Raw genomic sequence first — 27,301 nt, forward strand, 5'->3', positions numbered from 1 at the left:
CACATGCACACTACAACACACTATTACATGCATGCACATCTTACATTCATAGGTACAATTCCATATACACAGACATGTACATATTGTAAGATGGCTGACAGTCACATAGTCAATGAAAGGTATGCAGTATGTATCACAAAGGTGGTTATCCTCTGTGATGTCAGCTCGGGTACACTTAGTGGAAAGAGAATTTATTAGGGCATATCGGGGCCAGGTTTCCGAGCAGCTGGAGTGACGAGTGCATCTGGCTGCTCACATAACCCCACCTTTAGGTGTGGTGCATGTCTTTAAATGGAGACCAGTAGCCGCATATGATGTCAGTGTGTGGAGGTTGGAACGCCTTATGTGGGATTGTGTGGTGAGATCCTGTGCGGGCAATCCCTGTAGAGAAAAATATGGACTATTTACTGTACTTTTAGTTGATTACGGTACTTTGAGTGGGAGCAGGCTGTTTTGTTTTTTATTTTTTTCTGGACCGGTTTATGAAGACATAGTAAATGTGCTGAACGTTAATGAAAACCATTCCTGTGATACGTCAACCAGCAACGAAGTGAGTTTGCACTACCACAATATTTACAAATACTTAAAATCCTGCATATATATTCAAACCCACATACAGTACATATACACACATATATATTAATTTTCAAATATATAAATATATACACAACTAGAAGGTGGCCCGATTCTACGCATCGGGTATTCTAGAATTTACGTATTGTGTAGTTCATGTATGATTTTTGTTATATATATATATAGATGTTGTTGTGTGTAGTTACCAAGTGTTTGTGTAGGGGCTGTACATGTTCTGGGTGTTGTCTGGGTGTGACGGGGGGTGAGAGCGGTGTTGTATGTGTGTTGCGTGTGTTGCGTTGTTTGTGGAGCGCTGCGTGTCTGTAGCGTTGTGTGTGTGTTGCGCGGTTTGTGTGTGTGTGGTGTGTTTTGGGGGGAGGTATGTTTTGTTCAATGTGTGTGTTGTGCGGTATGTGCGTATATTTGTGTGTGCAGCGTTGTCTCTGTGTGTGGATGTCTGTGTAGGGCAGTTGTTTGTGGTTCCCAGTGTGTGTGTGTGGTGTGTTGTGCAGTGCGCGCGCGCGTGTGTGTGTGTTGGGCGGAGGTGTGCACTTCCCATCGTGCTCCATCCCCCATGCAGCGCACTCCCCATCGTGCTCCATCCCCCATGCAGCGCACTCCCCATCGTGCTCCATCCCCCATGCAGCGCACTCCCCATCGTGCTCCATCCCCCATGCAGCGCACTCCCCATCGTGCTCCATCCCCTATGCTGCACACCCCCCATCGTGCTCCATCTCCCATGCTGCGCACTCCCAAACGTGCTCCATCCGCCATGCTGCGCACTCCCAAACGTGCTCCATCCGCCATACTCCGCACTCCCCATCGTGCTCCATCCCCTATGCTGCGCACCTCCCATCGTGCTCCATCTCCCATGCTGCGCACTCCCAAACGTGCTCCATCCGCCATGCTGCGCACTCCCAAACGTGGTCCATCCGCCATGCTGCGCACTCCCAAACGTGCTCCATCCGCTATACTCCGCACTCCCCATCGTGCTGCATCCCCCATGCTGCGCACTCCCAAACGTGCTCCATCCGCCATGCTGCGCACTCCCAAACGTGCTCCATCCGCCATGCTGCGCACTCCCAAACGTGCTCCATCCGCCATGCTGCGCACTCCCAAACGTGGTCCATCCGCCATGCTGCGCACTCCCAAACGTGCTCCATCCGCCATGCTGCGCACTCCCAAACGTGCTCCATCCGCCATGCTGCGCACTCCCAAACGTGCTCCATCCGCCATGCTGCGCACTCCCAAACGTGCTCCATCCCCCATGCTGCGCACCCCCCATCGTGCTGCATTCCCCATGCTGCACCAGCATCAGCCTCTCTACCCGCAGCATCAGCCTCTCTGCCCGCAGCATCAGCCTCTCTCCTCCCAGCATCAGCCTCTCTCCTCCCAGCATCAGCCTCTCTACCCGCAGCATCAGCCTCTCTCCTCCCAGCATCAGCCTCTCTGTCCCCAGCATCAGCCTCTCTCCTCCCAGCATCAGCCTCTCTCATCCCAGCATCAGCCTCTCTGTCCCCAGCATCAGCCTCTCTCCTCCCAGCATCAGCCTCTCTACCCGCAGCATCAGCCTCTCTCCTCCCAGCATCAGCCTCTCTCATCCCAGCATCAGCCTCTCTGTCCCCAGCATCAGCCTCTCTGTCCCCAGCATCAGCCTCTCTGTCCCCAGCATCAGCCTCTCTCATCCCAGCATTAGCCTCTCTGTCCCCAGCATCAGCCTCTCTCCTCCCAGCATCAGTCTCTCTGTCCCCAGCATCAGCCTCTCTCATCCCAGCATCATCCTCTCTGTCCCCAGCATCAGCCTCTCTCATCCCAGCATCAGCCTCTCTCATCCCAGCATCAGCCTCTCTCATCCCAGCATCAGCCTTTTCTGTCCCCAGCTGATGCCTTTTTGGTCCCCAGCATCAGCCTCTCTCCTCCCAGCCTACCCCAGCCTCAGCCTCCCCCAGCATCAGCCTCTCTTCTCTCAGCCTCCCCATCCCAGCCTTCCCCAGGATCAGCCTCTCTCCTCCCCCTCCCAGCCTTCCCCAGGATCAGCCTCTCTCCTCCCAGTCTCCTCCAGCACGCCGTGCTCCTCTGCCGACACTCACAGATCCGATCGCATACACTCACACACACTCACACACACCCGATCGCATACACTCACACACCCGATCGCATACACTCACACACACCCGATCGCATACACTCACACACACCCGATCGCATACACTCACACACACCCGATCGCATACACTCACGCACACACACATTGACGATATTGCACATACGCGCTCATACTCACAACATCCGGAGATACCACATGCTTCTGGCCATGTGATCCTCCGGCAGGTCCTGGAAGCTCACAGCACAATATCGCCGCCGAGAATCAAGCGATATCCCAGGATGTTGTGAGTATGTGGATGCGATGTGATGTGTGTGTGAGAGTGAGTGTGATCTGATGTGTGTGTGTGTGTGTGTGTGTGTGTGCTGTTATGTGTGTGTGTGTGTGTGTGCTGTTATGTGTTTGCATGTGTGTATTTTCCGCCGCTGCAGGAACTTGATACGCTGGTAACTATGCTACCATGGTTACCAGCGCATCTCGTCCCCCGCTCACACGGGAGCCCACACCAGCATACGCCGGCCAGCCCCAGCAATGCGAGGGTATGTGTCGGCTGGTTTGGCGGCGTACGCTGATGTGGGCTCCCAGGAGTACAGTACTCACCTGGTAGTCGTGGCTCCGTGACCGTGTCGGTTCGGGGAATGCGGGGGGGGCCAGAGCTAGCGTGTATTGCGTGAGGGGGGCGTGGCGTGGCCGAGTTGCCAATGCCTGCAGGGTGCCGGGGCGAGAGGCCAATCTGTGGGGGGGCGGAGCCTGGGCGAGCGGCCGGCCAATCCGTGTGGGGGCGCAGCCTGGGCGAGCGGCCAATCCGTGCAGGGGGCAGGGCCATGGCGAGCCCAGCGGCCAATCAGCTTTGTGTCACCGTAAGGACACAATTTTGGAGCAAGACAGACAGACAGACAGACAGACAGACAGAATAAGGCAATTATATATATAGATTCTACATACAAAAACATATGCACACATATATATATATGTACACTTACATACACCGACATATTTACATACAGTTAGGTCCAGAAATATTTGGACAGTGACACAATTTTCGCGAGTTGGGCTCTGCATGCCACCACATTGGATTTGAAATGAAACCTCTACAACAGAATTCAAGTGCAAGTTGTAACGTTTAATTTGAAGGTTTGAACAAAAATATCTGATAGAAATTGTAGGAATTGTACACATTTCTTTACAAACACTCCACATTTTAGGAGGTCAAAAGTAATTGGACAAATAAACCAAACCCAAACAAAATATTTTTATTTTCAATATTTTGTTGCGAATCCTTTGGAGGCAATCACTGCCTTAAGTCTGGAACCCATGGACATCACCAAACGCTGGGTTTCCTCCTTCTTAATGCTTTGCCAGGCCTTTACCGCCGCAGCCTTCAGGTCTTGCTTGTTTGTGGGTCTTTCCGTCTTAAAGAGAGAATTAGCAAAGCAAAGGTATTCTCTATTCAAACTGGTAAGCAACGACACATTCTGTTCCTTAAATTAATCATTGGAATGGCAGGTTTTCTTACGGCTGGCCTCGACACGGGTAACTGGGCACAAGAGGCCAAGGATATTTTTTCGGAGAAAGATTTTTCACAACCCAGATACACTCCTACCTACACGGCTGCCTTCAAAGAGCTCACTAGAGTATACAAGAACCAAATTACGTCTTGGTGGGAGGTTCAAAGTCTTGAAAGTTATATAAAATCAGATATTGTCCCCCGGCATCTGAGAATTTCCCTCCTTCCGGGCCTCAGATATAAGAACTCAACATTGTTGGATAAATGGGAAAGGGAGGCCACGAATAGCTCTGTACAATTTATGAAGCTATTATTGGAGGAAGAGAGATCCACACTATCCGCTCTTTCGATTCAATTGAAGGAGCAGATCGAAATTACTAAAAAATTTTCTGGTGAATCAGATTTCTTTTCTAAGGAAGCGTCTCTACAAGGTCAGTTGGAGAGGTTTCAGTACCACTTGAAGGAAAGGAAGCACAGATATTTTGTTCGAGATCTACAGGAATTCAGGGATAGGAGGGCATATACTTTCTCTGCCCCCAGGAACACCCCTACTGGCCTTGAAACCGATTTTTCTTCAACGGACACTGAGGCCTCAGATAGTGAAAAGCGTAACAAGAACTCTAGAGGAAGGCAACGTGGTAGAGGAGGTAGAGGAAGAGGTAGGGGGTTCCACAACGATAACCCAGGAGTGCGTTTTTTAGACCAGGGATATTACCTGAGAAGTCAATCGCGCCCTCCCAACCAGACAGACAACCACAGGTCTTGAATCTGTCCTCACGGGTTCTGAGTACGGAAGAGATGTGTGTGTTGAGCAGGGGTCTTTCCTTTGTTCCCACTTCAGATTTCCAGCTGTTTGAAAGTATTAAAGACCTACATTTATTTGCTAGGAAACTGAAGTGGCATAAGCATTTTGTAAAGGAAGAGAAACGCACGAGCAAAGAACTGGGAGTACCTGAGGCTCTTTTGGGAGACATACGGCTACTTTACCATCTATCAGACGCAGACCCCAACCTTAGTGGCGAAGGTCCATTTACGTCGCTTAAGAACAAGAGTCGTCGTATGCCTCCTAATCTGTTTGATCAGTCCACAGTGGATGTTTTTGTGGAACAAGTCTCAAAGGATCTTGAAAATTTGGCTCGCCAGAAAAAACATAAAGTGTTCAACCTGACTAGACCTGAAGTGATGGCCTTGCGTACCTTGGAACAAGACCGCTCGATTGTAATAAAAAGTTCGGATAAAGGGGGCAATATAGTGGTGCAGGATCTGGAGGATTACAGGAAGATGTGTCTGGCTATCCTCAATAATACTGACAACTACAAGAGATTGAAGAACAATCCCCTTAATGATTTTAAAGCAGAACTTAAGGTACTTCTACTAGAAGGTTTGGAAGCCAGACTCATAGATAAAAACGAATATGACTTCCTGTTCCCTCTGTTTCCTACATTGGCCACTTTTTATTGTCTCCCCAAGGTGCACAAAGGCCTCACACCCCTCAAAGGTAGACCAATTGTGTCTGGGGTGGGGGGCCTTTGTCAGAACATCGGCACCTATCTCGATCATATTCTCAAACCGTTCGTGAGTTCATTGAATTCATTTACGTTGGACTCAACTGATTTTTTGAGAAAGATTGAAGATGTTGTGCTTGATAATGACACCATCCTGTGCTCGATTGATGTGGAGGCTTTGTACTCCTCGATCGTGCATGAGGATGGATTGAGAGCGGTGGAGTACTTCTTAAAAGGACGAGGCTGTCACTTTATAAGACACAACGCGTGGTTGATTAGACTACTCTCTTTCTGTCTCACAAAAATTTTTTTTCTTTTTGATGGGTTCTTCTTCCACCAGCTCAGGGGCACGGCCATGGGTTGTCCATGTGCACCATCTTACGCCAATCTGCTCCTGGGCTGGTGGGAAGAGAACCTTATTTTTGGGGAGGATTCCCCTTATGATTTGGATAGGATTGTATTATGGACCCGCTACATAGACGACGTATTCGTGCTATGGCGGGGTACCAAGGAGACGTTTTTACAGTTTGTCTCTGAGATCAATCGCAATCCTTTAGGGCTAGGTTTTACGGCCCTATGTGACGAAAGAGAGTTGTCTTTTCTGGACATTCTGGTGACAAAAAACGTTGATGGAACCCTATCGACTAACACCTTTCGTAAACCTACCTCCTCCAATGCACTCCTGCGCTGGGAGAGCAATCATCCTTTACCCCTGAGGGCAGGCATCCCCAAGGGACAATATCTGCGGGCACGACGGAATTGTTCCACCCCCTTAAACTTTTCCCGACAAGCGGATGATTTACGCAGCCGGTTTAGGGAGAGGGGATATCCTGACCATGTCCTTTCTAAAGCCTACAAAGTGGCACAATCTAGGGAAAGATCCAGCCTACTAGTCCCCTCGCATAACAAGAACAAGACAACAGATGGGAAATTTCATTTCATCTCCACCTTCACCAATGGGTCAGCCGCAATACGTAAGATCTTGGAACGGCACTGGCCAATTCTAGAGATGGACGTAGACATAGGTGATGTGGTGGGTAACCATCCAAAATGTACCTATAGGAGAGGTCGCTCTATCGGTGATAGAGTAGTCCACAGCCACTTTATTCGCCCAAAAGACAACACCTGGCTACGAACTGAGCTGAAGGGGTGTTTCCGATGTAAGGGGTGCGTGGCTTGTCCACATATCGAGACCGGGAGGACCTTCTCCAGCTCTGCGACTGGTTGTTCCTTTGACATCAGGAACTTCATAAACTGCCGTTCGAGGGGGGTTGTCTATAAAGCAAGATGTGGCTGTGGACTGGAATATGTAGGCAAGACGAGAAGGGAGTTCAGGAGAAGGGTGGGGGAGCACCTTAGAGATATAGTCAACAAGAGGGATACTCCCCTAGCCAAACACATGGAAGTTGTGCATAACAGTGACATCTCAGGGTTAACTTTCATGGGAATTGATCTCATCAATTACCCGACTCGAGGGGGAGACTGGGATCGGTTGATCCTCCAGCGGGAGTGTAAATGGATATATACATTGAAGACACAAACCCCGTGGGGTCTCAATGAGACACTTACTTACGGGTGCTTCCTATAGCCCCTAGGGCCATGATAGGGTCCTTTAGGGACAGCCACCGTGGAGCGGGGGCACCCGGTACTTTAAGGTGTTGTTACACTCCGTTGGTAGGTAGGGGGAAGACAGGGCGGAGTAGGGTATGTATTAGGGCACCCAATCCTCCTCCGCACGGGGAAAAAAACCTCCCCTCCCCCTCTGTCAAATCCTACTTGGGTATTTGGGTATTCTTTCTGCCAATTGCCTCGTGCCCGTGTTGATTGTGCCCGTTGTGGGTACCTGCCTGAATCCAATCTTGTGTCCTTTAATTTTCAGGACAATTTAGCATTCTCAATCCTTCCCACTGACATAACCCCCCCCCCCTCCCCCCACCCCCTCCCCAACTTCCACCCTCTTCTCCCCATCTAATCTACACAACTTGCCATCATGCTTTCTTTCATGTGATAAGCTTGAGCCCATGTGACAAATAGGGAGTACGCAGGCATATTGTCTGTGTGTCTCCGGTCTATGTACAATTATGGGCGCTCGAAATGTATTATGGCAATGGTACTGTGATAGGTCATGTGATTAGAGGTTGCCCTGGTGTTGTGCTGACGCGATGCGCGCGTTGTAGTTCCGCGCACTTCCGGTTATTTGATTGACGTCGTCCTACGGTCACATGGGCAGATCATGTGACCGTTATTGTATTTCCGGCTATACGGCAATACAAATATTAATGAGACTAGCACTGTAGGCAGGATGTCAGGGGCTTAGACGTGTGCCGCATAGCCCCGGTTATATTTTGGTGCAGGACAGATCGGATGACGCCGGCCTGCGGTCACATGGACGATCGGACGTCACATGGGCGGGACTTCCGGCCGCTCTGTGCGCCGGCAAAATGCTGTAGTTCCGGTCACATGGTATGAGTGGCAAGAATGTGATAGGTGGTGATGTCAGAGAGCACATGATCACCAAACACGGGGATGTAATTGGGGGACGTCTTTCCAATACACCTATTGGTCAACGAGGGTGAGCCCTCAGTGACGGCCACCTATTGTTGTGGCCCAAATATGGTGGTGGGCGGTCCCACTATCAGATGATTGGCTTTTGACCGATCAATCTTTGTGTAGGGACGGTGTTCTCAGCACAGGGGTGGTAATTATGATAATTTGGGCATCCCGCCCACATGATTTTTAAGGGCGGCAAGTTTGAAAGCCCAGTGCTTACTACCAGCCCGGACACAGTATGTTGGCTGTCCGTCTCTTCAATGAAGGTATGTGGGAAGCCTATTTGAGAATGCTTTGCGAACTTGATGATGAATCCGTGCATTGTTTTGAAGCCTGACTATATTGTTTATTTTCACAGTTGTTATTTCTTGACCACAGTCCCCTGAGGATTAAGATTAATTAAGAAACGCGTCGGGAGGTCTAAAGAAAACATCAGGTCAGATCGTTGCCAGCCAAGGGGTATTGTGAGGCGGATTGGTGCGCCCCCCCCTGTTACTGGACAACTAAAAACAAGTTTTTGTTTCAATTGACCATACTGTTGGTTACTGATTGCTGCAGATCGCAGCTTTTGTAGAATATTGTGGAGACAACAACATCTTTTAGTCTCTAATATCGATATTATAGTGGGATTATACCCACTTTAGTATTTGTCTATGCTATGGATTATTAATCTATATGTGCATTTATGGGACAATTGTCTCAATTGGTGTTACTCCAGTAGAACTATTATTACTGGTTACACAGTGTCCTTGACTGGGTAATAATAGGGGCTTGAACAACAGCCCTATTTAGCTGGTTGGTTTTACAACCATTTATGGTGTGTGGTATAAATTTTTTTTTTTTTTAAAAAAATTCAAATATTAAAAGTTAAATTTTAATTGTGACCACAATTTTAATACCTTTGCTTTGCTAATTCTCTATTCAAACTGGTAAGCAACGACACATTCTGTTCCTTCTTTCCGTCTTAAGTCTGGATTTGAGCAAGTGAAATGAATGCTCAATTGGGTTAAGATCTGGTGATTGACTTGGCCATTGCAGAATGTTCCACTTTTTTGCACTCATGAACTCCTGGGTAGCTTTGGCTGTATGCTTGGGGTCATTGTCCATCTGTACTATGAAGCCCCGTCCGATCAACTTTGCGGCATTTGGCTGAATCTGGGCTGAAAGTATATCCCTGTACACTTCAGAATTCATCCGGCTACTCTTGTCTGCTGTTATGTCATCAATAAACACAAGTGACCCAGTGCCATTGAAAGCCATGCATGCCCATGCCATCACGTTGCCTCCACCATGTTTTACAGAGGATGTGGTGTGCCTTGGATCATGTGCCGTTCCCTTTCTTCTCCAAACTTTTTTCTTCCCATCATTCTGGTACAGGTTGATCTTTGTCTCATCTGTCCATAGAATACTTTTCCAGAACTGAGCTGGCTTCATGAGGTGTTTTTCAGCAAATTTAACTCTGGCCTGTCTATTTTTGGAATTGATGAATGGTTTGCATCTAGATGTGAACCCTTTGTATTTACTTTCAAGGAGTCTTCTCTTTACTGTTGACTTAGAGACAGATACACCTACTTCACTGAGAGTGTTCTGGACTTCAGTTGATGTTGTGAACGGGTTCTTCTTCACCAAAGAAAGTATGCGGCGATCATCCACCACTGTTGTCATCCGTGGACGCCCAGGCCTTTTTGAGTTCCCAAGCTCACCAGTCAATTCCTTTTTTCTCAGAATGTACCCGACTGTTGATTTTGCTACTCCAAGCATGTCTGCTATCTCTCTGACGGATTTTTTCTTTTTTTTCAGCCTCAGGATGTTCTGCTTCACCTCAATTGAGAGTTCCTTAGACCGCATGTTGTCTGGTCACAGCAACAGCTTCCAAATGCAAAACCACACACCTGTAATCAACCCCCGACCTTTTAACTACTTCCTTGATTACAGGTTAACGAGGGAGACGCTTTCAGAGTTAATTGCAGCCCTTAGAGTCCCTTGTCCAATTACTTTTGGTCCCTTGAAAAAGAGGAGGCTATGCATTACAGAGCTATGATTCCTAAACCCTTTTTCCGATTTGGATGTGAAAACTCTCATATTGCAGCTGGGAGTGTGCACTTTCAGCCCATATTATATATGAAATTGTATTTCTGAACATGTTTTTGTAAACAGCTAAAATAACAAAACTTGTGTCACTGTCCAAATATTTCTGGACCTAACTGTACATACATTTCCAGATACAAATCTATATATATAATTGCCTTATTCTGTCTGTCTGTCTGTCTTGCTTCAAAATGATGTCATTACAGTGACAAACGTCACCACAGCTCGTGCTCTAAAGAGCCTTTGACCAACGGCTCAGCTAAGGCTCCCTGCACATGTAACAGAGGTTACACATCGGGTTACTAAGCAAAGCACTTTGCTTAGTTACCCGATATTTACCCTGGTTACGTGTGCAAGGAGCCAGCGCTAAGCGGTGTACGCTAGTAACCAAGGTAAATATCGGGTAACCAAGCAAAGCGCTTTGCTTAGTTACCCGATATTTACCCTGGCTACGTGTGCAAGGAGCCGAACTGAACAGCCCGAACTACGGGCAGACAGTTCGACGCCCGACACTTCCCCGCTCGGCTCCGCCCCCTCCGCCCTCCGCATGTATACACTGAAAACACACACACACACTCACCTGTCCCCAGCCATACAGTCCCCGACACTGATGTCCTCAGCGCCATGGACCCGCTCAGCTCCACCCACCCGGCACTCCGCCCCCCGCACACATTAGGTTGCTTTCACACTTGCGTTGTGAGGCATCCGTCACAGTGCATTGTGTGATGAATGTGACGGAAGCGTTGCAAATAGTGTGCTAATAAAGTAACGGATTCCTGTAAAAGAACGTTTTGTGCTTTTTTTTTTTCTTTTTAATGTTTCACCGGTAAAAGGAGTTTTGCATTCGGGAGGAGAGAGAGAGAGGTAACCACAAATCCCCTGAGTGACCCTCTGTGAGCCGCGCGATCAGCTGTGCCGTCACTCAGGTGACCCTCTGCCACAGCTGCAGTCCTCCCCCTGAGAGCTGTGTCCGCGGGTCACCTGAATGAGGGCACAGCTGATCACGTGGCTCACTTCAGTTGCTGCGTGGAGCTGATAGAGAGCGGTCGTGTTCTAATGCTGCTCATGTCCGCTTCATGTAGCAAAGCTGAAAGCGTCGTGGGACCTCTGTGAATTACGTTGGACCTGGAGGGGTATTTGGGGATTAATAAAGTAGTGAAAGAGGGGTTTTTTTTGTCTTTTATTCCAAATAAAGGATTTTTTCGGGTGGATGCGTTTATTTTCTTTAACTTACAGGTTAATCATGGAAGGTATCTCGGGGAGACGCCTGCCATGATTAACCTAGGACTTAGTGGGCAGCTATGGGCTGCTGCCATTAACTCCTTATTGCCTCGATTGCCACCGCACCAGGGCAATTCGGGATGAGCCGGGTAGAGTCCAGGGACAGTCGCATCTAATGGATGTGGCAATTCTGGGCGGCTGCTGGCTGATATTGTTAGGCTGGGGAGCTCCCCAAAATGTGGTGCTCCCCATCCTGAGAATACCAGCCTTCAGCCGTGTGGCTTTATCTTGGCTGGTATCAAAATTGGGGGGACCGCACATGTTTTTTTTTAAAATTATTTATTTATTTTACTGCACGACATAGACTCGCCCACCGGTGGTTGTGATTGGTTGCAGTAAGACAGCTGTCACTCAGTGTGGGGGCAAGTCTGACTGCAACCAATCATAGGCTCCGGTGGGCGGGAAAAGCAGGGAATACGAGATGGAATAATGAGCGGCCGGCATTTTCAAAAGAGGCAAAGCCATACAGTACGTCGTCAATACAAATCTATGGAGAATAGCGCAGTGCGTTAACGGACTGCGCTATTCTCCATAGCAGCGGATTGCACTAAACGCAAGTGTGAAAGCACCCTTACCCCGCAGGATGGGGGCACATGTCAGGGTGGTGGCTGCACCACGATGGGGGCACATACTAGCATTGGGCCACATCACAGCATCAGCATATTTTTACTTAACTTTGCACTGTTCATGGCCTTCTTTCATTGCAAGCCAAGGACATCATTAAACATTAGACTCATCTATTAAAACTGTTCCTTCTGTTGTTTGTCATTTTAAAACCAATAAACAATAAGAATACTAAATTAAACCTAACCCATCCAGTCCATTCATTACCTTATTATTGAATCTGCTAACCTACATACACATTCTAGACTACCCGATATGTTAGAATTGGGCCACCTTCTAGTATAAACATAAACACACACAGGGGATGCTTTTACATCCCAAGAGTGGAGCAGACACCTACACACACAGCACTCATCTCCTGCTCTGTGGTTTGTTTTCCTATGGACCACATTCCTGTCCGGAGATCGTCTTCCAGACAGGACATCCACCGCCTTTTTTTATATTAGTCTGGCACAATTTGCTGTGCTGCCAGGTCATTTACAGAGTTTGCTTCCTCATTATTTTTAGTTGTTTTAGTCAGATATCACTATCTATGGTTACTAAAGTACCATCACAAGCATTTCATACGTTTTCACACTCTGTTGACAAATACATCATCAACTTTATAGAAAGACTCAGTATTTACCGTGTTGACCCTTATTTTTCAAGACTTCCGCAACTCACCCTGGCAGTTGGAAATCAGCTATAGGACAAATCCTGACTGATGACAACACATGCTTGTCTGATCTAATGTTCGAGTTTACCACAGTTTCTGGATTCTTGTTTGTCCAACATCTTCAAAGAACAACTTCTTCCAATGACCTAGGAGCAATTCGATGAGAACAATTCTTCTTGCAGCATGATGGAGACAATGTCATAAAGCAAAAGTGCTAAGTGACTCAATAGACAAAGCATAAAATTTTTGGGTCCATGACAAGGAAACACCAACTCTTCATCCCATTGAGAACACGGGGTTAATCCTGAAAAATTGAGAGTACAAAAAAAACACAGAAATTGTCATAAACTCCAAGCACTAATTAGGAAAGAATGTCTTGCCGTCAGTTAGGATTTGGCCCAGGAGCTGATAACCAGCTACCAGGGTGAATGATATCCAGCTTTTAGTCTTAGAAAATAAGGATCATCACTGTAAACATTGAGTCTTTGAAAATACTTCATGTATTTGCTAATAAACTTAAATAAAAAAAGGAAATACTTATAGTTGTACGTCAGCAACCAAAGAAACAACCAATTAAAATAGCTAAAACCACTAAAGCAGGACAATTTGTGAAAGACAAAATTAGAGCAGGGTCACAAGAGTGCAATGCAAGGAAATCTGACAACACACTCGGACCAATGTTGTTCAATAAGGCGGAGCAAATCTGCAATTTTTTTCTCCTGCCTAATCAGCATGAGAATAAAATTGCAGCATGCTGTGATTTGCAGCATATCTTAGCTCACTTGACCCTAAGTCTATGGGAGCGTGTGAAACATCTGACTGCACTAGGATGACATCTGAGTGCAGTGCGATAGAGGCAGAGACAGGCAATGGAGAAGATGGAGAGATTAATCTCTTTGTGTTCTCCGCACTTGAGATCTGATTCTTGCATGCAAGAGAAGTGGAGCACAGTAGAATGACACTCGGCTCACTCTTGCACCAGAGCTTGAGCTGAGGGTCATCAGTACATCGCATCCAATGCTTTCGCATTGGATGCTACGTATACGCTTGTCTGACCTTAGTGTCAGTCTCAACACTTTTGACTACTAGCCAAGGACGCATATTCAGCTGAAATGTATTGTGTCTCAGAGACCCACCAGCTCCTTACACTGCAATATTGTCCGCTTGCCTATCAGAGGCTAGCAGCTGACGTTGGTGCAGCCTTCACAGGTGGCAGACAACAATGACATCTTGCACTGCTCTTGGCGGGCACACCAAATTCCGCTATTGGCTTCTGTTCCAGCTATAGAAGAGGACACTACATGTCGTGGGAGCTGAATAGGTAATAAGCATAGCTTATTTTTTTAAGTATTTTAGAGAGCAGCAGCAGAACAGAGGATATTATTATTGGATGAGGTCCAGGATGGGGGAACATTAAACCATGAAGGGGCACACAATAGGGCACGTTACATCAGAATGGGGGATATTGTAAATGGAAGGGGTACAGGCTAAGGCACATTATTACTGGAAGGTGTAAAGGATGGGGGTCAATATACCAGGATAGAGGACATTTTTACTGAAAAGAATGTAGGATGAAATATATTATTACTGGAAGTGGCTCAGGATGGGAGACATTATACCAGGAAGTGGTCTATGACTGCGAAAGTTACACAAGAATGAGGTACAGGGGACATTATACTAGCATGGAGGATATTTTTACTGGAAGGGATCCTGGATGGGGATATTTTTGCTGAAACTGACCTAGAATGGAGGACATTATACAAGGAAGGAGCCCAGGATGGGGGACATTATTACTGGAAGGGACACAGAATGGGGGACATTATTATTGAAAGGAGACAGAATGGGGACATTATTACTGGAAGGGGACATGATGGGGACATTATTACAGAGTGGGGCCAGGATGGCAGGATGGGGAACATTATTACCTGGGAGGGTGAATACACACCTTTATAGGATTTAGAATGCTACAAGGGCTCATACATCTGACCAAAATGCTCAGCCCAGGTCAAAATTTTGCATCAGGACTCATCAGACTCTAATTACGCCGTTGGTCAGAAATATTGTTGATACTCAATTACTCACACGATAACTTTTTCTGAAAATTCACCTTAAATAATAATTTTGATGTAAATTAGAGTCATCCGATTGCATCAACGAAAGAGTTAAAGTACAAAGGAAACAATTTATGATTTCTGACAAATTATTTTTGGATTAGCTGCATGCCCAAGAATAGTGTCTATTAAGTGAATTCATTATGTGTTGACAATGGTATTTTCTTCTGCTGGTGATTTTATTTTTACTAAGAGCTCAGCAAAGAATACATAAACCCACAATATACATTAATAGAGACACAAATTCTATAATTTCTATTGCCGGATAATTGTACCAGCAATTTCCATGTCAGTCTTGTTTCCCTTTCTTTACATCAGTTCAGTGATATTTATCCTGCGTTTATTTTTAACTTTGCATGGCTTGTACATCCAAGGAGCAATTAAGCAGAATGTTGGCATGTGCCTACCTTATATTAGAAGTTGTCAAAATATGTCACGCTGTAACAGAATTAATTAATATCTAATCAATGCACAGTTCCAAAGGTCATTCCCCACTGAGACCTGCCGCTTGCTGATGGAATCTGAATTGACTTTGTGTTATACTGTGCATTGCCAAGGTCCGACCTCTTTGCTCGTTTGTTCATGGCGAAATGAAAGAAGAGTCTAAACTTGCTGTTACAGTGAAAGTATAGTTTTTAGATGGCTGCCTGCAAATATGCAAAAAACTTTTTGCTCTCTAATATGTTTGACATGAACATCATGTAAATTCTTAACATATATGCATTAACCTTCCATAGGGCTCTCTTGCTGGGCAAAAACGAAAAAGGGCTCTTTAAGCCTCAGTTTGGTGTCTGCTTGTATATTTCAGTATACTGCAGAAAATAAGGTATGGAATAAAGAAGTATACCATGCTAACTCCATACATTGGTGTATTGGTATGTACCGTGTTTCCCAAAAAGTAGGACCCCCCCGAAAGTAAGACAGAGTGGGGGTTACGGGGGGTCCTTCAATGTAAGGCCTCCCCCGAATGTAAGGCAGGGTTGGGGGGCCGCTGTGAAATGTAAGGCCCTTACCTTTGGGCCGCCGCTGTCCCCCATTGGGTCCCCAGGCTCCAGAGGTGTCCTCAGGTGCAGCTGGGCGGGTCCAGCGCTCATGGGGTTAACTCGCCGTGTTAACCCCGCAATCCGCCCAGCTCAACAGCTCATTGGCCGCCCCTGCTCCCCACGTCACCGCCGGCCCCCGGCTTGAGCGCTGATTGGCCCAGCAGCTCGGGCTGTAATTGGCCGCCCCAGCCCCACGTCACCGCTGTTTCCCTGCTGATTGGCACAGCGTTCCCTGCAGCACAGGCCTTCCGCACCCACAGCCGCACCGCAGAGGAAAACATCCAGCATTTAAAAACCAAGTAGGGAAACATGTACTGTATAGGGTATGGGGCTGTGTGCAGTGGGATACGGCACTGTTATGGGGTGTGGGGCTGTGTGCAGTGGGATACGGCACTGTTATGGGGTGTGGGGCAGTGTGCCGTGGGATACAGCACTGTTATGGGGTATGGGGCTGTGTGCAGTGGGATACGGCACTGTTATGGGGTATGGGGCTGTGTGCAGTGGGATACGGCACTGTTATGGGGTATGGGGCTGTGTGCAGTGGGATACGGCACTGTTATGGGGTATGGGCTGTGTGCAGTGGGATACGGCACTGTTATGGGGTATGGGGCTGTGTGCAGTGGGATACGGCACTGTTATGGGGTATGGGGCTATGTGCAGTGGGATACAGCACTGGGTTTTTTCGGCTAATGTAAGACCTCCCCCGAAAGTAAGACAGGGTGGGACTTTTTGGGGTAAAATTAATGTAAGACAGGGTCTTACTTTCGGGGAAACACGGTATTAACGGATGTTATATTAGACTATGGGTGACAGATGCGACTTTCATAAACCACCATTATAGAGTTATTTCCAACAAGTCAAGTTATCTTGTATCCAAACTTGTTGATTGGTGGGGTTCTGAGTAGAGATGAGCAAACTTCCCAAGGTTTGGTTTGGTTTGTGTTCGCCAAATTTACCTGTCTTCGCCGAACAGTTTGCTGAAGATATCCAAACAACCTTGAATTTAACGGGATGCAAAACCTTTCCTTTAGTAAGGGCTAAGGGAGTTGGTGTTAGTAAGGTCATGGGGAGCTGGTGTTAGTAAGGGCTAGGAGAGATGGCGTTAGTAGGGTCTAGGGGAGCTGGTGTTAGAAAGGGCTAAGGGAGCTGGTGTTAGTAAGGGCTGAGGGAGTTGGTGTTAGTAAGGGCTGAGGGAGCTGGTGTTAGTAAGTGCTAGGGAAGCTCATATTAGTAAGAGGTAGGGGAACTGCATAAGAAAGAAAATAAGGAATAAAGCAGAACAATTTTACTTACCGACCTTCCCCACGGCTGTAACACTACTTCTGGGTCCGCTCATTAACACTCATACATATTCACTACTTCCCCCACCCACCGGCAGTCCCGGCATCTGTGATTGATTGCAGTCCAACCTCACCTCCAGTCTGTGTCCCTGTAATTGTTTAAAATCACACACACTGTCTGCGTCCGTATAATGGTGTAAAAATAAATTTAAAAATTGGCCTAGGGTCCCCATATATTGTGATACGCAGCACAGATAAAGCATACAGCTTTCATGACTACCTTGGCTCACCATGGCAACCATCGGGTCCTCGTCATCACATCAAGGAGTCTCAAATCAGAGGTGAGAGGGAGCATGATTAGAGTTGAGCGAGTACCTAACTATTCATACTCACTGTTCTCATAACGAGTACTGTCTAATACTCGCGTATTCATTCCGAATAGCATGTGCAATGCAAGTCAATGGGGAATACTCGCAAAGTAACGAGTAACCCGAATGCCGTACTATTCGTGCGAGTACAGAATAGTGCGGAAATCGGGTTACTCGTTATATTGTGAGTATTCCCCATTGACTTGCATTGCACATGCTATTTGGAACGAATACGCGAGTATTAGACAGTACTCATTATGAGTATAACGAGTACAAATAGTTAGGTACTTGCTCAACTCTAAGTGCTATCTATCTCCCAGTCTCCTGAATGCTGCAATTGATATAATTTGCGGCATTTAGGGGGTTAAACAGCCAGGGATGGTATGGGCACCATCTTTGGCTGTGAGAGCTAGGGCTCGACTGTCAGGAAAAGCTGAATCCCTGGTGGTGATTGCAGGGTTATAGCTCCTGTGCCCCCATGATCACCAGGATGTATCGGTATGCCCAAGGTTGGGAAGTCCATGGCAAGCAGGATGCAGCAGTATGTCCAAGGTCATGAAGGAATTAATGTTACCTATAATCTGTACAGTTCAATTGAAACATAAAATGAAATCTTTTAGGGTGGACAACAGAAAAAAAAGAAATAAAATAGTGTGGCTGAATAAGTGTGAACACTCTTACAATTGGGGACGTGGTGTGTTCAGAATTACCTAATAAAATTTTACATAGTAGCCAGTACACAGATGCCATAATTTACAGCGATCCTGATTAACCTCATAAAAGGTTTAGCTGTTCTGGAAGGAGTTTCAAAACATTTTCTTAGTAGCATTTTACAGTAAAAGCCATTGTCTCTAAACAGCTTACAACATTGTAAAGAGATAGTCAAAAGATTGTCAGGAGAAGGGAACAAAAATAAATTCCAAGGTATTAGTTATACCATGGAACACTGTGAAGACAGTCATCAACTAGTGGCTTAAATTTGGCACAACAGTAACATTACCTAGACCTGGATATTATCAAAAACTGGTGAAAAGAAAATAAATAATATGGTCTGGAAGGTTGCAAGAGGCCTACTGCAACATTATAGGAGGTTTAGCAATTTCTTGCAAATATTGGTTGTGTAGCCATATGTCTGGTTTGTGGGGTAGAGTGGCAACACAGAAGCATTTTCTTATAAGAAAAAAAATCCAAGCCCAGCTTTGTTTTGCCAAATTCCACTTAGTCTGCCTAAAGCATGTTGGAAAACATGTTATGGTCTCATGAGACCAAGGTTTAACTTTTTGGTCATAATTCCAAAAGGTATGTTTGATGCAAAGCCAACATGGCACATCAACAAAAGAGAACCTATAAATATAAATGATTACAAGCTGCGCCTCACAAATAACACTAAACCCAGTTTAAAAGGAAAAGTGAGAATTTAAATAAACAGTAGTGAAGAAGGGGTTAACACACTTCTGTCACAAGTGTAAAGTAATTATAGTTACAGTATAAGAAAAGAAACCCCGATTCAAAAATTGTTGTTTTAAATGGAAGGCGTTAGCCATAAAGTCTTCCATATAGGTACAGTTCCTTTGGAGACAAGTAAATTTACCTTTAGGAATATTTGACAGGGTAAATGGCAGCTGTTCATAGAAATATAGCTATTATATTTCACAGGTTTCCTATAACATTTCATTGCAACTTTACAATGATCAATAAAAAATTCTAGATCCAGAAAGTGAACTTTGGGCTGACTAAATGTAGGGGTGGATTCTAATTGTATATCATTAGAGTTAATTTCTGATAAAAAAAAACCTATTAAATGAGTCCTCAGATCCCTTCCAATTGAAGACAACGTCATCTATAAAGCGGTACCAGAGGACCACATTTGCATGCAGCCTGCCCCCTGGATGAATGTGGAGGGCCTTCCACCAACTCATATACAAATTAGCATAATTGGGCAAAAATCTAGTCTCCATGGCTGTACCACACTTCTGTAAATAAAAATTTTGTTCAAAAGTAAAGAAATTATGAGTTAAAATGAATTGAATGCTGTCAATGATAACATTAATCCGGTTAGGATGAAACTGACTGCTACAGTCTAGAAAAACCTGACTGCCTCACAACCCAGGTCATGTCGTATAACCGTGTACAAAGAAGTAACATCTAGGGTACCCAGGTATTAATCCGCCTCCTGTGTTGGTGTTTGCAATATTTGAATTATATGATTAGTGTCCTTTATGTAAACTGGTACCTGGGACACTAGTGGTTGTAGTTGTAGATCAATATATTTGAAATTGGCAGTAAAGCAGGCTATGCCCGATATAATGGGGCTACCGGGAAGATTCACTAAACTCTTATGGACCTGTGGGATGTGGTAAAAAAACTGCCTTCCCAGGGTTTTTATTAAAAATTAAGGCAGACTCTCTCTTATTCAATATACCCTGATTCAAGCCACATTTACCTAACATACCTAATTCTTTCAAATATTATTTGGTGGGGTCCGATGTAAGTTGAATATAAATCTCAGAATCCCCTAAGAAGCGCATAGTTTCAAGGTTATTAGAGGAAGTATCCATAACCACTATGCTGCCCCCTTTGTCAGCCGGGCATATAATTATTTCTTTGTTAGCTTGTAAAGAAACAATGGCTTGTTGTTCCTGATATGTTAGATTGGCTTTTGGAAGGCCCAGCTGGTTAGAGCTTAGCTGCCGAAGTCCATTAATAACCATTGTTTCATATGTTTTCAAAGTCGTTTACTACTCAATGATTGGGTTAAAATGGCATCTTAACTAGAGTTGAGCGCGGTTCGTGGTTCGTTGTTCTCCAGTTCTCGGTTCGAGTGATTTTGGGGTGTGTTCTAGATCGAACTAGAACTCGAGCTTTTTGCTAAAAGTTCGTTAGCTCGAGTTACGTTCGAGAACGGTTCTATCAGCAAAAAGCCAAGCTAATTACTAGCTGGCTCTTCACTGTAATAGTGTAAGTCACTCTGTGACTCACACTATTATGAAATTTTAGCGTATAGTGTGCGGGGACTGCGCGTTCAGATCACTGCTGCTGGAATAATGGCCATTTTTTTTTTTTCTTTTCTTCCTTCCCTAAGCGCGCGTGTAGTGGGGCGGGCCAGCATGTCAGCCAATCCCACACACACACACAGCTAAGTGGACTTTTTGACAGACAAGCAAGGGCATGTGTCATAGGCTGTCCATGTCACATGTCCTTGCATTATAAATACGGCCATTTTCCCGTCTGGACGCCATTATCTGCCTTCTGCGTCTGGGTGACAGTCACCGCTGACGCAGCTCCTGCCGCCGATCATGCTGTGTACGCTCTACTCACAGCGCTCTACAGATTAGGGATAGAAGTTTAATTCAGCCCTTTTCAGGGCTCATTTCATCCGGCTCAGAGCCATAGTTAACAGTCAGGTCCGTGGAAACAGTTTTTAACAGCTACAGATAACAGCGTCTGTGTAGCTAAGCTCAGGGACTTCCTTGCTGCATTTCACCATTAGGAGGGATAGAAAGTGAGGCTTCCTTTCCTCTACACTGACCCACAACCCGGCCACTGTACCCTCCTGCCCTTTTTAGCTAAGCCATTTTAATTGCAGAGTGCTGCCAGTTAGTGCCATCCAAAGAGTGGCTGCTGTCCTCCATTATTGTGGCACTTGTGCCAAGCAAGTCCCACCACCTCTGCATTCTCCCCTCCTGCATATTTTTGCAAAGCCATTTTAATTGAAAAGAGTCCTGCCAGTTAGTGGCATCCAAAAAGTGGCTCTTGGACTCCATTAGTGTCCCACTGGTGCCAAGCAATTTCCAGCACCTCCGCATTGCACCCTCAAGCTCATTTTTACTAAGCTATTATAATAGCAAACACTGAGGAAACTTAGTGGCATCCAAAAAGTGGCAGTTGGACTTCATTAGTGCCCCACTGGTGCCAAGTAATTTCCAGCACCTCCGCATTGCACCCTCAAGCTCATTTTTACTAAGCTATTATATTAGCAAACACTGAGGAAACTTAGTGGCATCCAAAAAGTGGCTGTTGGACTTCATTAGTGTCCCACTGGTGACAAGCAATTTCCAGCACCTCTGCATTGCACCCTCAAGCTCATTTTTACTAAGCCATTATAATAGCAAACACTGAGAAAACTTAGTGGCATCCTAAAAGTGGCTGTTGGACTTCATTAGTGTCCCACTGGTGCCAAGCTATTTCCAGCACCTCTGCATTACACCCTCCTGCTCATTTTTTAATAAGCTATAGTAATAGCAAAAAATGCTGCAACTTAGTGGCATCCTAAAAGTGGCTGTTGTACTCCATTTGTGCCCCACTGGTACCAAGCAATTTCCAGCACCTCTGCATTACACCCTCCTGCTCATTTATTAATAAGCTATAATAATAGCAAAAAATGCTGCAACTTAGTGGCATCCAAAAAGTGGCTGTTGTACTCCATTTGTGCCCCACTGGTGCCAAGCAATTTCCAGCACCTCTGCATTCCACCCTCCTGCTCATTTATTAATAAGCTATAATAATAGCAAAAAATGCTGCAACTTAGTGGCATCCAAAAAGTGGCTGTTGTACTCCATTTGCGCCCCACTGGTGGCAAGCAATTTCCAGCACCTCTGCATTACACCCTCTTGCTCATTTTTTAATAAGCTATAATAATAGCAAATAATGCTGCAACTTAGTGGCATCCAAAAAGTGGCTGTTGTACTCCATTTGTGCCGCACTGGTGGCAAGCAATTTCCAGCACCTCTGCATTACACCTCCTGCTCATTTTTTAATAAGCTATAATAATAGCAAAAAATGCTGCAACTTAGTGGCATCCAAAAAGTGGCTGTTGTACTCCATTTGTGCCGCACTGGTGGCAAGCAATTTCCAGCACCTCTGCATTACACCCTACTGCTCATTTTGCTATGCAAATTTTATAGCAAACTCATGGAATTCCTTGCTGCATTTCATCATTAGGAGGGATAGAAAGTGAGGCTTCCTTTACTGTCCTGGTACCCACAGAACACGGCCACTGTACCCACCTGCCCACTTTTGCCACGCTATTTAATTTGCCCAAAGAGCTGACTTTTTTTCTGCTATCCTAAAATTGTTTGGAATACTAAGTTAGTGTTCCTTTGCTGCCAAGCAAGGTGCAACACATGTGCATTCTACACTCCTTTCCATTTGTGGAACGCAATTATTAACTGCAGGTAGTCCAGCCAATCTTTGACGAAGGTGCAGGCGTGGATATAATGTTTCCTTCATCCAATGGTGGTTCTCTCGATGTCTGACAGCTCAACAATACTATCTGTTTTCGCTTACAAAACAAGTGACGACCTGCCAATCACACTCCCGCTTAGGGGTAACGGGGTGTAAGTTCAGTGTGAAATAGCATGTGTGACTGCTGTCCCCACAGTCACAGAGGATGAAGAGCATGCAGATGCACTTGATGGGGCAGGCGGTGGTTGCCCAGCCCCGCTAGGCCGCATTGTAGCACAGTGAAATTCCCATTGCGACTTATGCTTCATTTTAAGTCTTGTATTTGGTGGGCTCCTCAGTATGCAGCAAAACCACGCAACATGAAATGCACTGTATGCAGTTGGGTTCATAAATGATTGTTTAACTTTCCCAAAACAAACAATAAGAACCATGCATAAAATTGAAATAATAGAACAATCTATTCAGTTGCCTACTACTTGCTAATCCCTCTGCGTAGCAGCAGTAATTGTGTGTGTGTGTGTGTGTGTGTGTGTGTGTGCGAAGACAACTTACTAGTGGCGCATCACAAGAGCTTCCCAGTTATCTACCTAAACATAGACAAAACACATCACCCACCCTGAATACCCTTGTTAGCTGAAGCCTCACAGATAAGGCAGATGATAGCAGTGTGAATGTAAACCTCACAGTTCTGCAACACAGTCATGGAAATCTTGAAAAGCAACAGTCAATGCAAACATGTGTCGCTGTCCCTCTATTATTTAAACTGTACGTGACAATTTGAGAGGCAGAGGCAGCAAGTCTAATTGTCTATATAGTCGTCCTACCCAGAACAGATATGTGTTTTGATAATAAAACAAAGTGTTGCGTGCACGCATTACTGTCTGGGCACAGCCTACCGTACCCGGGTACTGTGATGTCCATTTGCCATAAATACAGACTTTACGCTCCTATCATGGTAAACAGTATAGACAGCACCGGAAGAATGTTGGTCTGTGACACAGGATGCTGCTCACTGGCGTTACAGTGCTCCTCATCAAAGTACAACCCGACTCCCCTCACAATTGAACGAAGTGTTTCCGCGGTTGCTCCTTGCTGTAACACACACCTTTATCTTTTCATACTGTTCATAGACAGCATCTCCAAGTCCACACCCGAAGATCATTTTGCTATTGCTATAGTGACCAAACAGACAAAAGCAGCTCCAAAAAAAATAGCAGCCCTTTGTGTGTAGTCTGCAACAATGCATGCAATGAACGGCAAATAAGCATGTTGCATTGACAGTGGCTAAAGCTGAGCAATACATCCTCACGCTATCAATTCATATCCATGTGACACTTCATGGTGGAAGTACTCAAAGTTGAGATTTTTTGCCTTCTACTTAGAGTTTGTTACAGATTACATGACTTGTGTGATCCTTTGCTATGTCCAAAAAATTCCCAGGCTAGGCAAGGCTTACAGCCCATGCGAACTGCATAGCCAACATGACTTATGCTCATAGGCAGAGTTGTGGCTGAGGATTCAGTTGTTGACGTGCTTCCAGTACATTGTCTCTGTCCAGGAAGACACAACGTAAACTCGTTGTCAGTAGCATCCTCCTCCACCTCCTTTGCTGACGTCATCGATTGGCTCACTTTGGTTTGACAGTAAGTGGTGTCTCCAACCTCATCATCACCCTGTGTGTTTTCATTCCCCTCGTCCTGAGTCCTCCGTGACAACCTCTTCCTGCCCTGACCGAATAGCAAAGTTGACGTTACAATCAGGTATCTGAGTCTACTCATCATGTTACCCATTGTCTCCACCAGGATGATGTACGGTTTGGAAATGAGGGTGTACATTATACTCAGCACCTTATTCATCGGGGCCTGGATCCGACTCACAAACCTTCTGGCCATCTGTGCAGATAATTTCCCCTGTCTCCTGTAACTCACTGCCTCAACACGTCAGATTATCTGCTACACCCGCAAGCTTCAAACGGAACCTGAAAACTCATCTGTTCATAAATGACTATAGCCATTAAATGACACCACCACCATGCGGAGCTTCTGCCCAACCTACACCCCACCTACTGTCTCCTCCCCAAAATACATTACAATGTAATCCCGCAGGGGCTGGGTCATGTGCCCTCTGTACCAGTCTGTCTATTGTTACTTGTATATGTATTCTGTATGTAACCCCCTTCTCATGTACAGCACCATGGAATCAATGGTGCTCTATAAATAAATATTAATAATAATAACAATAATACTAATAATAAGAACTTCTTTGTCTGTACTCACTGCAGCTTTTGAGCAGACCTCTGATTCCCAGGCTATAGTGTGACTGAACTGCTCTGCAGACTCAACAATCTCTGTTACCCCTTATTCAGCAGGGTTGGTGGAAACTTGAGAGCAGTTATGAAGCAAATGCGATTGGGTTTACACCACTGTGGAATGTAGTATTTGTGATATTGAACTTGAGGTGGACGAGAGCCCACTTTATTGTGCACTTGACATCCATTGAAGCAGCTGCTGTTTTTGTGCCTCATTTACTTTTGTTAACGATGGTCGTGTCCGTGAAAAAATGATCATATCAGATTATCTACGGGAAGAAGTACACCTATTATTTTAGCTGTTATTTGTTGTTACGAATTGGTGCCGCCGTAAACGCAAGCAACCTGCTGCGGTTCCAGTTGCGCCCATGCGTCAGCTGTCATTTAGGGCTGTGCCTCGGGTTGTCCAGCTGGCTGCTATCTCCACCACGTCTAAGTGTGGAGAGGCGGCCAGTGCGCATGTGTGTGCCGATTTACCCCAGCCGCAGCCTAACTCCAGTGCCAGTGTTTCGCCTACTGAGTATGCTCAGCCTGACTGTGTCATTCCTGAGGCTAAGTCTTTATTTTGGGCTACAGCGCATGCTCGTTTGGACTGTGCCTGAGTCATTCTGCGACTTGCGGTTCCACACACTTACACAGGGCCCTGGGGCTTGCCTCACTCTCGGGAGACCACTACAACTAACTGCACCCAACATCAGCCCCAGGTGTCCCCTTACACTGCAGTGGTGGTCCCCACTGACCGCGATACCGAGAGTGGTGTCACGAAAATACATATAAAGAAGCAACCTACTTGTGACCAGACTGTTCCTCCACATGGAGTCCCTGAAGGTAATGCACCGACACAACACCTGTGGGGCTTCACACTTACTGTGAAAAGCCTCTTTGCACAGGTACTTGCACTCCGTGCCGGATCTAAGTCCTGTGTTGTGCCTAGATAGCATGCTGAAGCGGATAGTCTTTTTTTCTGAAACTGTATTTCATGCTACTGAGCATGCTCAGGCACTTACTGCATCAGAGGCTAGGTCCGGTAATGAACTCTTTGGACCTGCCCCTGATGTGGGGGGCCCATATAGACCACAGGGCATCAGGTGTCCTGATGATGTGGCCAAGCCACTCCCAACTGGCTTGCAGAGGCCCGCCCCTATGACTTGTCACCTCATTATTGTTGGTCAGACGATGACTGGTGAAGTGTTTGGGTCATGGCAGCCATGAGGTCATCATTGAAGTGGCGGTTCCAAATAGGACGCTAGTTATGCCACTCATGACGTGTCACTCTGCTTTTGTCTTCAGGAGGTGCATTGTGGTCCACCCTGGTTTGGGGCGGACCCAGGTTATAAAAGGGGCTGAAGCCAACAAGAAGGTGCCCAGTCTTCTATTATGCTCCGAAAGAGCACACCTCCATGTGTTGAACCCATTGCGGCTTTAGGCCAGAGGTAGGCAGGGATAGGGCGTCGATGCAGGCCGCCACCACAGTTGGTAACGCAGAATGTTTAAGACCAGCTCCTGTCCTACCAGTCCTGCTTGTGCAGCCCAGTGGCATTAACAGGCCTGCTGCTGCTGATGCGCCTGCTGTCCACAGGTGTGTCTCCTACGCACACGGACAGCATACCCAATGGCCCCTGTGTTGTTAACAGGGAGTTCCGGGGCTGGGTGGGCGTGTGGACCCTGTGACGCTAACAGGGCTCCTAGTCTCCAGATCTGAGTGGCATCTAACTCGGTTCAGGCTACTATTTGTTTCAGAGTCAACCTGCTCTGTATCCTCCACCTAACTTTCCAGTTGCCAACCTCTCCTTTTCCATCTGGGAGCACGGTGGACACCGAATGGCGATTGGGATATATACCTTTCTCTTTCTTTTCTTCTTCATTTTTTTATATAGCGGTAACATAGTATATACCACCTTATCCAAATCTGCCAGTCCCACCATAACAGATGTTGTTTCTTTAGCAAATGTTACTGTTGCTTAAAGGGAACCTGTCAACAGAAATTTCGCCCAAAACCTAAAAGATTCCCCCTCTGCAGCTCCTGTGCTGCATTTTAGAAAGGTCCCTGTTATTATTGTGCCCCCTTTCTGACCAAAATAAAGACTTTATAAAGTGGTACCTTTTTGTATTCAGATTCT

Source organism: Anomaloglossus baeobatrachus, chromosome 1 (assembly GCF_048569485.1).
Source record: "Anomaloglossus baeobatrachus isolate aAnoBae1 chromosome 1, aAnoBae1.hap1, whole genome shotgun sequence".
Classification (NCBI taxonomy): Eukaryota; Metazoa; Chordata; class Amphibia; order Anura; family Aromobatidae; genus Anomaloglossus; species Anomaloglossus baeobatrachus.